Source organism: Pinus tabuliformis, chromosome 9, assembly GCF_031772625.1.
Source record: "Pinus tabuliformis cultivar Carrire ecotype Pingquan chromosome 9, CPIR1, whole genome shotgun sequence".
Classification (NCBI taxonomy): domain Eukaryota; kingdom Viridiplantae; phylum Streptophyta; class Pinopsida; order Pinales; family Pinaceae; genus Pinus; species Pinus tabuliformis.
The window spans coordinates 1,736,147,989-1,736,164,556 of record NC_142307.1 but is presented as its reverse complement, the minus strand read 5'-3'; positions in this window follow the sequence as shown (position 1 = coordinate 1,736,164,556).

Genomic DNA, 16,568 nt, shown 5'->3' with positions numbered 1-16,568 from the left:
TAAAAAGATGATTGTGATGGCCAGGGAGTCTAGGATTCTAAGCACAAGAAGAAGAGTCACAATACAAAGAATGGAAGAGAGTTTGTAACCATGTTTCATGTAGAAAATTGGGTTAAGGACTGCATTGGACCTTCTCCATTGGAAGTCCATAAATGGATCTCAGGATCAAAATTTAGTGATAGTCGAAGTAAGGATCTTGAAGTCCTTAGGCGTAGGCTGAATTTCGAAACCTCAGAACCAGGGAAGCAAGCTAAATATCGAAACCCTGAATTTCAGAAATTCGGAGGGTCAAAGTCTCTGAACCTCGGAGGGTCGGAATCTTGGGATGTCAAAAGGTTAGAATATCGGAAGCAAGCCAAATATCATAACCCCAAATTTCAGTACTTTGGAGAGTTGGAGTCTTGGGACATCAGAAGGTTAGAATATCGGAAGCAGGCTGAATATCAGATCCCAAAATTTCAAAACCTTGTAACTTCTTACAAATTGAATTATTTTAAAGTGTTGAGGGTTGCGAGGAGTGGGGATTTACAAAGGAAATCGTTTGCAAAACCAAGGATCGAGGGAATATTTCTCTCTCCTCGGACAAGACACATGGAGGCAGTTGATTAGCCCTCAAGAGATGACAGTGGCAGATGACATCAGTGTGACATGGTTGTATGGAGGACACATGGAAAGAAGTTTTAAAATTATTGAGTGGCCTAATGGGGAAAATCCTAGTGACATGTGTCACCACTAAGGAGTGCCACGTGGGGTTGATGACATGAGAATGATGTCATTCTGGAATTATATTAGAGGTCAGACATTTCGTAACTCCTCTATAATTTCACTTTCAGAAATTTCCAATACTAGAGAGCTTTCGATGTTGACTAGCACTTGGTCTTGGAACCCAAAGAACCAAGGGCGTAGAGAAAGAACATAAGGAGATACGCCCCTGACAAGATCTGGAAAGGCTTACACCTAAGTTATATGCAGATGCCACGTGGGGTGTATGACAAGAGCATGATGTCATACTGGAAGTATATCGGAGGTCAGGTATTTCATAACTCCTATGTAATTGCACTTTTAGAAAGTTTTGACACTAGGGAGCTTCTAATGTTGTTGGCACTTGGTCTTAGATCCCAAAGAACTAAGGGTATAGAGCAAGAACATAAGGAGACTGACCCCCAGTAGGATCCTAAAGGGTTTATCACTTAAGTGTTATGCCATCGGTCACAACACCCAGTCCTATGGTGGAAAAATAATAAGAGGTGAAGCAAAAGGGGATAAAGGCCAAGCTCGGAATCTCATGATTTCGTAACATCGCCTTAATAAATTAACGAGATGTGGGGCTTTGAGATTGCATCACAAAGGTGTATCAAGGATGAATGAGTCGAAAAATAATATGAAATGTGTGAAGAAGAGTTGGTCGCTAGACTAAATAGCGATTGTCAAGATCGTTGAGTCAAGGGCAATGAGGACAGTTATTTTTAGAGAAGAGTGTTGGGCCTGTCTTGAGTTGAAATAAGCTACCTCTTATATCCCATGCACACTTCATTGAATTAAATGAATAATAAAGCCTCAGGGACTGGAGGTCTAATCACAGTTCAGAGAAGCCATATTGAAGTTAATTTCAAGCTTTATGAGCAATTAACAAGAATGGAAGAACCTCCCGGGAGTATAGACTAATTGAGATTTGATTCTCAACATGGAGAATCACACAGTGATCCATTCTATGAATTGATTATGTTGCAGCCACATTTTGTGAGTGAACGAAGCCCATTCTTTGATTTTATGTTGTAGCAATAGAATTCAAGAAATGAGATGCAATAGTAGGATGGAGAAGTCATGCATAGGTACACCCTGACAATGTGAATAGAAAAGTGATGGCTGACAGTGACTGTATCATTCACTGAATGACAATGGAACAAAACCTGTGATTGTAGAAGAGAAAAATTGGAGGAATATAGTATTGTAGTGATATTTGAAGAGCATGCAGTGGAGTATGTGAAAGTTGTGCAAATTTCCCAAGTGTTAAACTGAGACATAGTGTTGCACATGGTTTGATTAGATTTGAAGGAGAAGCAAGGAGAATAGTTCAAAGGATATCTGCAGTGAATCAAATTTTTATTTCTCTATATATGTATTTGACCCTGTTTTCAGTTTGAAAATTGTATGAAAGGTAAAACAGTGAATAGAGCAAGTGGTGGCCTACATTCATAAGAGGTTGGTGCCTCTTAGAAAGTAGGGGCTTTCTATCTCAAGGGATTGGTGCCTCCTGTGAGTGGGTGCTCACAAAAAAAATGATGTAATTAAGTAGGTGCTTAATTTACATCATAACAACAAACAGATTGGTGGTTTTCTCCCTTTGTGTTTCCACGTAAAAATACCTATGTAAATGTGTGTATATTGCTCATGTGATGGATTATATGTACACGTAAATGCCTTATCTATTTGGTCATTTGTATTGTGTATGAAAGCTCTCACAATTAACTAACCATAGTGAAAATATTCAAATAATTATACTTAAAATTCGAAAGAACCTCACTATTACTTGTTCACCACCCCCCCCCATCCCCCGCCCAATCAATAATTCATTATTCCAACAATTGGTATTAGAGTCAAGTTCCTTTAGGAACAGTCTAACCACTGGAAGGTAGATCAATAAGGAATTATGTCTATGCAAAAGAGTCAAGATGCTTACTCAAGAAAGATACCAATCTTTGATAGGACAAGCTATGCCTTCTAGAAAGTTAGGATGGAAGCTTATATTATGTCTCTAGTAGTAGATGTTTGGAGCTTTGTACTAGTATATTATGATGTCCCTCATGTCCCTCACACTAATATAGATGGTAAAAAATTGTATGAAAATAATGCTAAAGCCGAGAATTCCATTATCTTTGGCCTTAGTCAATCTGAACTCATAAAGGTTATGCATTGTAAGTCTACCAAGGAAGTGTGGATGAAGCTCAATCAGAGTCATGAAGGAGATGACAAATTCAAGTAATACAAACTTAAAACCTTCAGAATGAGCTTTGAAAGCTTAAAAATGAGTGAAGAATAAAGCATAACAGAATACTTCCTCAGAGTTGATGAAGTAACCAATATGATTAGAGGACTTTGTGAAGAAGTCAAGGAAGATATGATTGTTCAAAAGATCTTAAGATTTCTACAAATGAGATTTAATGCCAAAGTCTCTGCTATTGAAGAAATGGTTTATTTAAATAATCTCAATATGGATAAGTTTCTTGGTATCACAACCTATAAGATGAGAGTAGGAAGAGAGAATTCTAAACCCAAGGAGGCAGTGTTCAAAGTGTCCAAGAAGGCCAAGGAGCACAAAGATCATTAAAATTTCTCCAACTGTGTATCTGATCAGGAGTTGGCTCAATTTTCTAGGAAACTAAAGTGTGGCTCAAGAAAATATAAAGGTTAGTTTCCCTTTAAATGCTTTGACTTTGGAAGAGTTGGAAACTTTTCATCCAAGTGCCCTTACAAAGAAAGGACATAAAAGGAAGATGATCAAAAAATTAGAAACAAATCTCAAAAACATCAGAACAAGAAGTTTTATAAGAAAAAGGGGCTCTATTCCAAAGAGGATAGCTTAGCACTAGAGTCATATAGTGAAAACTCTTCAGAAGACGATTCAAATAACTATTTACGCATGGCATTTGGAGTAGACTCCAAGAAACAAAATATTACTGACTTTGAAGAGGAGGAAGAAGAAGTAGCAGTAGTAGACTTTGAAGGGGAACTCATTAGTTCTCTTGATGAGTTAAAGAAGGAAAGTCGAAAGAACAAGAAACTAAAATAACAAATACAATGTGTTCAAGAAGGTATGTACAACTATGAAAATGAGGAGTTTGTTTATCACAAAGAAAAACTTGAAGAATCCATTAAAAAAAAAAGATACTTTAGCCTTTCCACTAGAAGAAAAACAAGGAACATGTGAGAAAATAAAAGAAGATAAAAATCACTTAAAACAAGAGTTGTTCAAGTAAAGTAGGAAATGATCTAAAAAACATGCAAAGATGAAATTTTTTCCTTGAAATTCAAATTAGAAGAAGTTAAACGAAAGGAAGAAGTTCTTCAAGATTCAATACATGAATGGGAAGAAAATTGTCAGAGTCTAGAGTCAGAGGTCATCTCTTTGAAAACGGATCTAGAGAAAATGAAGACCAAGAAAGGTATAAATGAAAAATTTGCAGAAGGAAAAAGAAAGCTAGATCAAATTCTAAACAGGCAAAGGTCTTCAGGAAATAAAAAAGGCTTAGGATACTCCAGACCATTGGAATCTTCTATATGAAATATGAACTTCATGTCCGCAATATTTGAAGAACCTCAGAGCTATGCAAAGATGCATCAAGAAAGAATCAATGAAGACAAAAAGCTAGCAAGCCAGAGAGGAGCATATCATTGGAATAATAACTCCACCTACCCCAGGGAAGCACACCAGAAGAGAATGAATCAATCAGCCAGAAAACATAGGTACCTTCATGCACAAGCTCATGAACTTTCCAACTTCACGTATTCTCATTTATTTTATGGTCATTTTCATAAATGTAACATCTTTGGACATAAGGTTTTTTATTGTAGAAGGATTAAAGTTGAAATAGATGAAAATTTTAGATATAATAAGTATCATAATTTTAGATCTCAAAACTCTCCTCTCAAAAATCGAAATGCCTTCTCTCCCCTAATGAGTGATGTTTAATTTTTCAAATATAATAATTTTGGGCACAATCCAAGTGATTATAGAAGCAGGTTTGAGTAACCATCTAAGTCTCAAAACACTTGGCATCCACCTTTTCGAAAATATAGAAAGAGCATGGAATATGGACTTGCTCTATCAACACATAATCAAGAAAAAAGATGGTATGTGGATACTGGTTGTTCCAAGAATATGACTAGGGATAAGAGAAAAAATATTCTGCTAAAAGAAAAGGACAGGGGCAACAATGTCACTTTCGGAAACAATGCCCCAGTAAGAATTAAAGGTAAGGGCATAGTTAATCTTGATTAAAAGTCTAAATCCTAAAAAGTGTTGTATGTAGAAGTTCTCAAGCACAACTTTATTAGTGTAAGTTAGATGTGTGATAATTATTATAATGTGACCTTTCGATCCAAGCACTATTAGATCGGAAATGAAGAAAATGGAAATTTGGTGGGAAAAGCAGTCAGAACTCACAATAATGTATATGTGTTTGATGACTCCAGAGTAAGTTTCTATTTGAGAAAGTCGAGTGAAGCCTAGATATGGAACAGGAGACTTAGTCATATGAAATTTGATAGTTTGATAAGAGTCAGAAATCTAGGATTTGTGAGAGGTTTTCCAAGATTGTTAAGGTCTGATAATTAAATTTATAAGTCATGTCAATTTGATAAGTAGACTAGGACTCATTTCAAGAAAAAAGAGTTCTCTTCATCTAAACCACTGGAGCTAATTCACACAAGTATCTACGTGCCAACTAGAGTAAAAATCCCAAGAGGAGAAAGGTATTTTATGTTGCTTATTCATGATTTTACCAGGGCCAATTGGATCGTGTTCATAAAGGAAAACTCATAAGCATTTAAACATTTAAAAAATAAATAAAACTCAAGTAGAAAATGAGAAATATCTAAAGGTCAAATGCTTAGGATCAAACACAGGAGGAGAATACACTTCAAGAGAATTTGAAGGAGTTTGTGAAGAGCATGGCATAAGGAGGCAGTATTCTGTGGCTAGAACTCCATATCAAAATGGAGTAGTTGAGAGAAAGAACAAAACAATCTAGGAAATCGCTAAAGCTATGATGGATGAAGCAGATGTACCTCACATATTTTTGGGAGAAGTAGCACAAGAAGTAGTGTACCTATCAAACAGAACACAACTCAGGGCTAATAGTGATAAAACTCCCTATGATTTGTGGAAGGGAAGACCTGCATCATTTAAACACTACAAGGTGTTTGGGAGAAAATGCTTTATCAAAAGGAATGATAAAAATATTGGAAAGTTTGATTCATGCATTGATGAGGGTATATTACTCGAGTACTCTTCTCGAAGTAAAGGATACAAGTGTTACAACAAATGGAAAAAGAGGGTTGAGGATTTCATTGATGTAGTAGTAGATGAAATAACTTCACAACCTGAGTCCTCCAAAGGAAACATAACCTCAAATGGAGAAGATATTTCAGACATCAAGCCCTCAGATCAAGATGAAACAGAGTCCAGTAGTGAAGACATGGAAACGAACAAAACTCTAAGGCCCAAAACACCTTCGAAGTATCTACAAAAAGAACATCCTGAGAGTCAAATTATTGGAGATCCAAGACTTGGTGTTCAAATCAAGAGGAAATTTTTTGGCAGTTTAAGTCATGAAAATCTTGCTCTACTATCTCAGGTTGAGCCTAAGAATCTCAACCAGGCAAGTGAGAACAAGTTATGGGTGAGAACTATGAATGAAGAACATGACCAAATTGAGAAGAATGACACTAGGGAGCTTGTTCCAAGACCAAAAGAGAAAAATGTCATAGGTACAAAATGGGTCTTTAAAAATAAGCTAAATGAGTAGGGTCAAGTAATTAGGAACAAGGCTCAATTATTTTGCAAAGGGTATGCCCAAATAAAGGGGATAGATTTTGAGGAAACCTTTGCACCAGTAGCTAGATTGGAAGTTATCAGAATGTTTATTTCCTTTTCCAATCATAAGAACATCAACGTACATCAAATGGATATGAATTCAGAATTTCTCAATGGAGATCTGGAAGAATAATTTTATATTGAGCAGCTGGAAGGATTCACACTCACTTAAAATGAAGGCTTTGTGTCCAAAGTGAAAAAAGGCCTTATATGGACTCAAACAGGCTCCCAGAGCCTGGTATGCAAGGCTGGACCAATACCTTCTGTTATGGGAATACGTACCCTAGGGCTTTGGGTTGAAACCCCAACAGAGCAAGAGCAGACTACAGTAAGAAACACTCATATAACTCAGGCAACATGCTTATATAAACAAACTATGCAATAGCGACCATACCCGGATGTCCTTCATTTGGGTAGCTCCAGTAGGGTTCTACAACTCCTGATGATCTTCGAATTTGCAAATCAACTAATTTGAACATACATAGCAGCATATAGATAAAGCATTTTAATGAAACTAACTTTATATCATATAAGAAAATGATTAGTTATACATAAAAATAACATTCATACATGAATTACAATAGTATCTAATGCATAAGCAAAGTTAATATCAGGAACAAGACAACACTTCTTTTTATTGTAGAAAGCTATAACTAACACAGAGAGAATTCACCTGAGTCTTCTTCTTTCAGCTCTAAGTGGAACCATCCTCCAGATCCGTATAGTCCCAGTCTTCAATAGCCTTCTTCCATAACCAATACCATGATATCTCAAGCAAGAGGGAGGATATCAACAATTAAGGAAACAAAGGTTTCCTAAAACATTGGGAAGTGCTTGAAGCACAGGGATACTTCAAACTCAGTCAGGGATAATCTCAGTATAACAATTCTATCTCTTCTCCTCCTTAAGGCCTTCCCATAGAAGTCCATTTATACTTCTCCCAATTAGTTTTTTTGGTTGGGAAATAGTTGGGAAACAGTTGGGCCATGGGCACTAGGAGGTAATCAACAGGTAAAACCCATGAACTCCGCCCATAATTAAGGAAATTTATATTTTTAAGTGTTTTAACACATATACATGGGTTTGGTATTGACTAACCCGCTTGTACACGCTTTTATCTCAAGGCAAAGTAGCGTACAGGGAATAAAACATTGTTTTTAAAATATTTGGACCAAGTCTGGAAGGAGGGGTTGCCCTAGGCCATAAACCAAGCATCACAAATACCAAGGGTGGTAAATGGTGCTATAACAGATGCCCCCTAATATATGAGTTCAGAAGGGGTACATGATGGCTGAAATGTATTAAGTATATGGAAAGAATCCTGCCGAGACTGAGAAGGACTTTACCAGAATTCAGCCTGCCAAGCCATCAAAAAGAGATCAGAAAGACACTGTTGTCTAAGGCGGGCATACCCATGCTCAAAGAAAGTAAAGTATGTCTGCATATCAAGTACAATCGGATCCACTATGTATACAAGTATAAATAACTGAAAGTACATAATGGACCATCAGATCATGATCGAAAAAGTACATGTCTAAATATCACATATAAGAAGAAGATCAATGAAGCTGAAAGATGAAGTTGATCACTGATGTCAAAAATTGATCCCAATAGTACCAAATGAACATGATGGAATAAAATGATACTATATCGCAACTCGGATGCCAGCATATAAGATGTCGTTGTGAAGGATTGCAACATATAAGGTGGATGGTGTCGACTAGCAGTAACAGAAGCAACTGGCAAATGAACCAAAACATGTTGATGCAACCCGAGGTCTTCAGAATGGGAATAAATGATCTGAAGTTGACCATGTGAGAAATCGTTTGATTACCTATCATTGATGTATACTGTTAACAAACGTGAGACTACTCACCAATAATGATAATGAGAGTCAAGGTACCTAGTACAATCTAACAAGTGCGAATGAAGGAGCTGAAGTTGAACACCTGGAAGAATCTATCAATCAAGGGACAATAATGGTTTCCCACTATCGATATTGAAGGAATCTGCCACTGATAACTGCAAACCCAAAGGTACTACGAAATAGACTCTAGATCTTTGTCCCAGAGCAATGAGCCGTAGTCGATAGGAAAAGATCTGCTATAAGGAAGGCATTAAGGCATCCTTCATCAATCTAGTGCGAGTGTAACCCGTAGGCCAATAATGTGGAAGGAATCAGACGAAAAAGATGTAGTAACCCAACTAAAGCACGTTTCCAGCGTACGCAAGATGTAACTAGCATGATAGAAACCCTCTGAACCAAACAATAATGAAAGATGACACAGAGGTGAGGAATCCACCAATAGGGCCAAATGGAAACAAGGCACTGCACGAATCCCAATGTGTGATAATGAAAGCTGATGTCAAACACAAGGGAAACCACTCAGTCAAATACCCATGATACTGATCGATGTTGAGCACAAGGTGACCTGTCAATAATGAAAATAGGGCCAAGGTGTGGCTCCAGGCTTGCCCTCAGAGCAATATGTCGTCGTCGATAAGGACAAGACCTCCCAGGAAGAAGTCAATGGAGACCTTCTCAAACCAGCATGAGTAAAGGACCAATATAACTGATGTGATGACAAACATGACACTAACAACCAGGGATGGTCGACTGAAAAATAGGTCAAGAGACACCGCAGAGAGGCCGACTCGGGCTTACTTCCCTTGAACAAAAGCACGACTCAATGATGACTATATGGAAGCATATGATAACTCTGTATAAGTTCGTCATGCAGGATGCATGAGTGAACTCTCAATATGATTGGAAGAGGTAACCAATCGAAGGAGAACTGACTCAATAACAAGGTTAAGTCATACCTAAGTCAAACTAAATCCTGCCCAAAATGGAGGAGAGACTTTCTTTTGAGTGCTTTGTTCAAGGGTGACACCACTGACTCTAGCTACCAACAATATATGGAAATGTTGTCCCGCTCCCACTCTTTTTGGAATATATAATTTCTTTTGTCATTTTCTTTAAGCTGGAAAAAGAATAAAAGAATGCTATAGTACAGTGGAAAGAATGAGTGTCAGAGAAATAGATGATCTAGTTCTTGGGATGGGAACAATCCTATGCTCAATGCAGGGAGGCAAAACTGGTCAAGGACACTCAAAGGGATGTTCCTTCCACAGGTCAAAGGATGTGTCAAGTTACAAAAGATGCGTGATTGTATGGTTGATTTTGCAGAAGACATGGTCAAATAAGTAGCTTAAACATGAGTCCAAGTGAAGCTGGCTCAAGGCCAAAAGGTGAAAATAGTCAAAATGCAATGCAGTAGTACAACTCAATAGAAAGGAGCCTCTAGGGTATAAGGCCATAAATAAGCATAGAAGCAAGGAGAATGTGTCTTCAACGCACAAGTCATGGCGAGACTAAAGAGGACTCTTGAGCCTTCTCAATATAACAACATGGGCAACCAATGTTAGCGAGGTTCTAACTAAGATGCCCATGTAAAGGATGGCTCTACCATCGCATCATGATTTAAAAATCGACGAGTGAACATGGTTTGCTAACCAAGACACAATGGGGTCGACCCTATGGCTAATGTATCGTTGAACGGAGGCTAGCATGCAAGATGTAATGGAAAAAATGGTTTTCCCCAACCTATATGCCAGTGAGTGAACAATACCTGCCATGATAGGTTAGCAGTCATGGGACTGAAATAAGATCTTGAGAAGTCTCCAAAATATCTTGAAACAATAACCCAATCTCGATAATCCAAGCCCACAAGTCAAAAAAATTCATCAGACGAAAAATCAATTTTTGAGAAAAAAATTTGCAATTTCAAAGCTATATAATGACTTTTGGACTCACAAATTTTTTTATTTCTATTTGGAAAAGAGTTGTGGATCAAAAAGGAGCAAACTTGCCTCTGAAGAATTGGACCGTTCAAAACACACCAAATTTATCAGGTAACCCTCAAATCATGCTTGCAATGTTTTGTGATAGTTTTTAGAAGTTTTCATTAAGATTTGACCATGGGAATTCATGCCAAAAAATCCAACTCTGCGTACACGTAGGTTGGATGTGATCAACCCGCATATACGACAGCCCTACACGTGACTGTGTGTAAAGGGAACCCGTGTGTACGTGAGTTGAAGTTCAAACACAAAATCTAACGGTTGAAACTCATTTTTTTCAGGATGACCATCACATGGAGAGAGAGAGAGCATACCACAATTGACAATGAGGTAATGAATGACCAAAATGCACTAGATGCATTGAGAGGGTGTGGCTTATTGAAATTCTTCAAAATGTCGAACATGAAAGCCAACACACCCCTGCTTGAATTGCTAATCCACTACTGGAGTGTAGAGGATGACGCCTTCATGATAGATCAGATGCCTCTATGGATTGAGGTGGAAGACATATACTTTATTATAGGTCTCTCCCAAAGAGGGGAGGTTGTGAATTCGACTGGCAGGACAAGAAGTAGTCTTTCAGTAGAAGACTATGTACATATATATTGTCCTGGGCACCCGGAAAAGATTGGAAGTCAGATTCCAATCAAACACGTGGATAGTTTATCTCTGAGGATTCTATTTTTTACCATTGTGAGGGTAAATGGATCAGCTTCATTGCATCAGGCTTCACAAGTGTCCATGAGCCTGGCAGTGGAATGCCTAACCATGGTTTTCGACTGGTGCACACCTCTTCTGACCAACATGAAGAGCCAGCTGACCTCTATTTAGAAGGGTCAGACAAAGAACTTTGGATATCGGACTATCTTATGCTCCTTCTTCTTCGAGAAGGTACCTGGGCTACATCCCAAGGTACCTGTCTCCATCAGCAGCCCGTGAGATCCTTAGATGGGTAGATGGGCTAACTTGATGAAACACCTTGGAGGCGGAGACATGCCTAGGATGACTTTCGATGATGATTTTTTCGCATGGTGGGACCAATAGATCATCGCAATCGATGACTACCCGTATGCTGGTATGGATTTCCGAGGAGATCCAGACTTGGTGCTACCACCAAACGCAGCATGGGGAGACATAGGTACATTTTTAAGGTTTTGTAAATTTTTAAGATCTTTTCTTTTTTAAATATGAAATGAACTTAGAAATATTTTTGATGGGACAAAATACTGACAAAATGACCATGTTCTAGATGTGGGTCCAATGAGACCAGATGGATTTCCGAGGCACAGGCATCATGGAAGAGGTGTCGAAGAGGCAGCAGCTGAGACAGAGAGAGTCCTATATGTAGTTCAGAGAAACTTGGTGAGATTGACTCACCAGGTACCAATGATAGCCATAGAGGATCTACCTGAGGAGATGCAGCGTCGTGTGGTAGGAGTACCACGGGACTGGGTCCGCATACTTTTGCATGTAGCCAATGCAGTAGTTAAATTTTTAGCCACTCATCCTGAGCCAGGTCGATAGACAGACTGGACATGATTATGGGCATTTCATCCCAATTTTGTATATTATTTTTTGAACACTTTATCTATACACAGGCAGTTTTACGATATCTATATATATATATATATATATATATATATATCCAAATTTTTTATGTTTGCTTAATTTGATGAATGATTGATATGCCAATCTAATGTTTGACTAGTGATAGAGTCTGCTAATGAATTCTCAGATCATGGAATGTGCACATATGTAATATAAACAAATGATCATTGCAAAACTCTCACTCTCAAAAATTGGCAATATAAATAAGGATCACGAACTCGATAAATGTTATTTAATTGTGACACTACTAGCTATGAGTCAAGATAAACCATCAATGAATCAATTCCATAAAAAATTACTTCGGATAGTAAATTAATAACGTCAATATATTCGGCATTGTTATTTGAAGCAGGACTAATACATACTCCCCTCGACACCATCAACTAGCAAAATGGATAATAAATCACCCAAGCTGCGAAAGCAAGATTCTGAGTGTGCCGACTAGCACCATCGGTAAATCTGAAACATATCAAGCATCAACATCTACCAAAGAAGATCAAAAAATGTCAATATCACAAAATACCCGACAAATACGTACAAAAATACAATATATACAAACAAGCAATTGCTTGGCCAGAACCTAAGAAAAATACTTCTTAAGGTAGAGCCCATTTCAGGGCTCTGCCAACTTGTTCCCTTCAAAATCGACTAATTCATAAGCCCCTTTTCCCAAAACTTGTTTTACTATAAAGGGACCATACCACATAGACTTCAATTTTCCTGCCCCCAAGGCATCTTTATCTTGGTCATAGACTAAGACAAGGTCGCCTTTAGAAAAGACCCGAGGATGGACAGCTTTATCATACTGAGTTTTAACCCTTTTCTTATGGGCCTCATTTATTATGGCGGCATCTCAATGTTGCTCATCGAGATGTTCCAAATGAACGAGGTGTTCTTCGAGACTAGACATCTCTGGAAGAATTTCTACAGCTAGCTTAAGGGATGGAATTTCACATTCAATAGGAAAAATAGATTCCAGCCCATAAACTAACTGAAAAGGAGTAAAACCAGTGGCAGTCTTCATCGAGGTTCGGTATGCCCAAAGATCCGGGTACAACATGATGTGCCAATTGGAGCGATTTTTGTCAATTGTCCTTTGCAGGATAGCCTTGAGGGACTTATTCATAGCTTCGACTTGCCCATTGGCTTGAGGATAATATGGAGACGAATGCTCCTGCCAAAAGCCCAACTTAAGAGCCAATTCGGTCATTAGTTGGTTCTGGAAGTGACTACCATGGTCAGTGACAATCTCTCTCGGGATACCAAAATGTGAAATAATCTTATTGAAGAGAAACAAGGTTGTTGTTTCACTATCGTTTTTGTAAGTAGGCATGGCCTCAGCCCACTTTGTAAAGTAGTCTACGGCCACTATGATATACTTGTGATTCACCGCCGAAGGCGATTACAAGTAGTAAAGTCAATGCCCCACTTCGTAAATGGACCGACAGTGATAACAGGAAAAAGAGGAGCTGGATGCGCGCACATTTTCCGAGTATAGATTTGACAAGGGTGGCAACATTTGACCGCTTCAATACAATCTTTGAAAATTGAAGGCCAAAAGTAGCTGGCACACAAAATTTTATGGGTTGTTGCAAGCCCTGATAGATGACTGCCACAAGCTCCACTGTGGCAATCATTGAGTACAGATTCTGCTTCCTCGAAAGTTAATCAACGCCTAAGGATTGAATCAACCCCTCTGCAATATAATGTATCACCAATGATAACATAGTTTTTGGCAAGGTGATGTAAATTTTGATGCTCATCCTTGGAGGAAGCAGGTGGGAACTTCAAAGTCTAGAGATATATGATGATATCTCCATACCAGGGATCTTGTGAAGAAATGAGGAATAAATGTTTGTCGGGGAAATTTTCCTCATAAACAATGTCTTCTTCACAAGGTAGCTCAGAAATTAATTCCGCAAAAACCAATGACTTCTTAGACTTGGCTGACAAGAACTCGAGATAAAATTCTTGAAAAATAACAATCCATCGATTGTATTTTCCCCCAATCACTCGCCTACTGCGGACAAGCTGAAACGGATTGACAGCCGTTAAGACGAATGTTTTGCGTAGCAGAATATAATGACGAAGCCGCTGGACAGCATGGATAGCTGCCAAGGCCAATTTCTCGATAGGATAATAGCGTAGTTCAGGACCTACTAAGCCTCAACTCAAGTAGTAAATCACATGCTCCGTGAGAGCATCATCCTCCTAAACCAAAACCATACCTATGGTTGATTTTTCCACTGCAAGATACAAAAGGAAATCTCTACCATAATCCGGTGGACTCAACAATGGGGCAGAGATTAATGCCTACTTCAAGGCATCAAAAGATCATTGTGCAAAGTCATCCCATAAAAATGGAACTCCTTTCTTAAGCAAATGCATAAATCCTTTGGTAATATTAGTGTAATTTGTTATAAATCTTCTCAAGAAATTTGCCTTTCCTTGGAGACTTTGAAGTTGTTGGATGGAAGATGGGGGAGGCAACTGAATTATTGCCTCAACCTTGAAGGGATCTACTTGAATCCCTTCAGTCGATACGATGAATCCTAACAACCAACCAGATGTGACCATGAAAACACACTTATTCGGATTCAATCAGATTTTATAAAATTGACATCTCTCAAAAACTAACAGAGGGTGGCTGGGATGATTGATTCTCTTTCGAGAACGTGCAGCTAAATCATCCAAGTATACTTCGATGACATGTTTGATGTCGTGGAAATCATAAGACATGGCCTGCTGAAACGTAGCTCCAGCATTTTTAAGACCAGAAGGCATCTTTTTGTATGCAAACGTTCCCCGGGGACAAATAAAAGTTGTCTTATGCTAGTCCTTTAGACAGATAGAAATTTGATTATAACCAGAGAATCCATCCATGAACGAAAAAATTTCATTACCCGCACATTCATCAACTATTTAATCAATAAAAGGTTTGGGGTAATTGTCTTTTGGACAAGATTTATTCAAATCCCTAAAGTCGATGCACACTCGGATCGTTCCTTGCTTTTTATCTACCGAGACTAGATTGGAAACCCACTCCGTTAGAGGAATGGGGTATATGAAACCTGCCTTAAGAAGATTTTCAACTTTAGCTTTAATAGCTGCTTCTTTCTGAGGATTGACCGGTCGAAGCTTCTGACGAATAGGCTTAGCATTTTCATACGTCTTTATCTCATGCTGGACTATAGATGGATCAATACCAGACATTTCCTCATAAGACCAAGCGAACACATCTCGAAACTCTTTAAAGAGGTCGATGTAAATTTGAATCTCTTCGGGGGAAAAATCGGCTCCGATCAAGACATTTTCTATAACGTCAGGATTCCTAGAGATGTTTATAGGTACAGTTTTTGAGATAATCGACATATTACCTTCGGCAAATAATTGTGTTGGAGCCAAAGGGTTTGAAACTGTACAAACATCACTAGTAAGCAGATTGGAGAACCTAGATTCGACTTCATGCAATGGGGGAGGAAAATATGAACGATGATGTAAATCTTCCCAAGGTCGATCTACACCTATCATCACTTCTAAAATTTCTTCGTCAAATGGTAAAACTATATCTAAGAAATCCATAGCAGAAGTGGAGTCAAGGGTCCAATCTAGAGCCACAATCACCATCTAACTCCTCCTCTGAAAAAGGAGTGGGATGGTTGTTTGTAGAGTTAACGATAGACTGATAGCTAAGTTCTGCTGCAGACATGGGAAATGCATTTCCACCAACCTGCCCTCCATCTAATGTGATCGTAGATGAAGGTAAGGTCCAAGGGTTTAAAAAATAATGAGTTCGAAAGAACTCTTTCCGTGAAAACCCCTTGGTGGATTAAATTGCATTGATTCTAGCTATAGGAGGGGGAAGGTTAAATATACCCATCAAGGAAGAGTATATCCCAACTCCTAAGTTCTTATAGGTTTATAGGGATTATCCACCAATGGAACGATAGAATCTGAAGTTGCACGAGAGTCACCTGGAGAATAATCTAATTGATCAATTTTAACAATTCTCCCCTCATGAGGAAAATAGAGGATGCAGAATAAAGATGAAACTATGGCATCCATCTCATAAATCCAATTCCTTCCTAAGAGGAGGTTGTAATCTAGGTTAGCATCAATGATTTCTACCTCAATATTAACGACCTTTCCTCCAACACATATAGGAAAGGTCAGGATAATTATGTGTGGCCTATGAGAATTTCCATCAAATGTTGTTAAGAGAGTCGGTGAAGGAACAGCTGAAGGTGATCCAATGGCCTTCCAACTTGACATACACATTATGCATGTGGAAGCTCCCTCATCTATAATTGTCTGAAAAATATTGGTTTTTCGGTAAGTGGACATTATCTGGAAAGCCATATGGTGAGCAAGTCTCCTTTTTACATTCAGCATATCAAAAGTGAGCACTAAAGAATTTTTTGGATCCACTGCCCTGATCGCCGAAAGCAAAGCACTTCTCTGAGTAGGACATGACTAGAGTACCTCCAATGCAGACATAGCA